The sequence below is a fragment of the Adiantum capillus-veneris genome, chromosome 14, assembly GCF_014529385.1.
Source record: "Adiantum capillus-veneris isolate H3 chromosome 14, ASM1452938v2, whole genome shotgun sequence".
In the NCBI taxonomy this organism is placed as follows: domain Eukaryota; kingdom Viridiplantae; phylum Streptophyta; class Polypodiopsida; order Polypodiales; family Pteridaceae; genus Adiantum; species Adiantum capillus-veneris.
Genome location: NC_140944.1, coordinates 90,152,464 through 90,154,656, shown reverse-complemented (window position 1 = coordinate 90,154,656; position 2,193 = coordinate 90,152,464).

The window sequence follows — 2,193 nt, the reverse complement described above, 5'->3', positions numbered from 1 at the left end:
TCAACATGTCATCCACATACAAAATAAGGATCAACCAACTACCATCCTTAGCCTTCTTTGTATATAGACAGTGATCGAACTCACTTTGTTTGTAGCCTTGAGAAAGCATAAACTTGTGGAATTTATGGTACCATGCCCTCGGTGATTGTTTTAAGCCATAAAGACTCTTTAACAACTGGCATACCCAATCTTCCTTGCCTTTCTCAACAAACCCTTCTGGCTGCTGCATGTAAATTTCCACATCTAAATCACCATGCAAGAACGCTGTCTTGACATCCATTTGGTGCAACACCAAATCTAATATGGCAACCAATGCAAGAAAGCATCTCAATGTAGTCATCTTGACAACCGGAGAGAAGACTTCATCAAAGTCAATGCCTTGTTCTTGCTTAAAGCCCTTGGAAACAAGCCTTGCTTTGTACTTTGGCTGACTATCATGAGCGGTGATCTTATACCTGTAAACCCATTTACAAGGTAGAGCCTTTTTGCCCTGTGGTAATTTAACTAGCTTCCATGTCTTTTTTTTATGCAGAGCTGTCATCTCTGACTGCATGGCCAATTGCCAATTCCCGAAGTCCTTCATTTGCACTGCTTCCTTGTAACATGAAGGCTCATTGCAATCAGTCAACATGACATAGTTCATAGATGGAACAAACCTATCAAGAGGTCGCGTGACACGTCCAGATCTACGCACAATAGGTGGCTCAGGCTCAGCCACAACCTGTGGTTCCACTCTATCCTGTCCTTGCTCCTCTTGAGCCCTGACATTTTGTCTTGCACGTGCAGGTCCATCTTCTTGGAAGACAACTCTTCTAATCTCCTCAACCCTCTCTGGTTTAGAATGATATTTGGATTCATTAAAGTGAACATCATTGCTGCGGACAACCTTTCTGGATTCGAGATCCCAAAGTCTGTACCCCATCTCACCAAAATTACCATAGCCTAGAAAGATGCACTTTCTACTCTTTGGCTCAAGTTTGCTCCTAAATTCCTTTAGAACGTGAGTATATGCCTCACAGCCAAAGACTCTGAGATGCTTGTATGAGGGCATTTTCCCTGACCATACCATCTCTGGCACTGAATCCTTTTGCAAAACCTTGCTAGGAGATCTATTTACAAGATGAACAGCTGTTGATACAGCTTCAGCCCAAAACCCATTTGGCAGCTGTGCATTAGACAACATACTTCTGACCTTCTCTTGTATGGTCCTATTCATCCTCTCAACAACACCATTTTGAGGAGGATTGTAAGGAGCAATAAGTTCACGTTTTATACCTTTTGACTCACAAAAGTCCTGAAAGGCCTTTGAAACATACTCTCCACCATTGTTAGTGGGTAAGCATTTAAGCTTCTTGCCACTTTGATTCTCCACAAGTGTCACAAACGTTTTGAAAACACTAAACGCTTCATCCTTGTGCTTGAGAAAGTAAACCCATACTTTCCTCGAGTAATCATCTATAAATGTCAGAAAGTAAGAAGCTCCACCTAGAGATAGGTTAGGCATAGGTCCACACAAATCACTATGAACAAGTGCCAACTGTGTATCTCTTCTACTGCCTCTATGCTTATGTGGCTGCTGTGTTTGCTTACCATACAGACAATGTTCACAGAATTCAAAATCATTAAATGAAAAGCCAGTCAAATAACCAGAACGAGACAAGATTTCCATTCCCTTCTTGGACATATGTCCTAACCGGCTATGCCACAAAGAAACGTTCGGCCGATCGGTACATTGATTACATTTTTAGAGACATTTGATACATAAATAATGTAAAGTCCTCCAGACTTTACTCCATGTGATACTTTCATAGAACCCTTGGATATCTTCCACATGTTCTGTCCAAAAGTGGTGACGTAGCCAGCATCATCAAGTAAACCTGTGCTAATCAAGCTCTTTGTAATTGCGGGAACATGTCTCACATTCTTCAGCGTGAAAGAAGAGCCATTCTGAAACTTCAATTGAACATCTCTAACACCTAAGATCTCTCATGTCTGCCCATTGCCTAGCCGAACATGATCTTTAGTAGGCACATAAGAGGTAAACCACTCCTTGTTTGGAGACACATGAAGTGATGCCCCTGAGTCTATAATCCAGTCACTCAGTGCATTTCCATCAGATGCTGTAAGAAGAGCTGAGTCCATTGTATTCTTCAAGAAGTAGATGTCTCCTGACACTAGACTGTCATCCTCTGC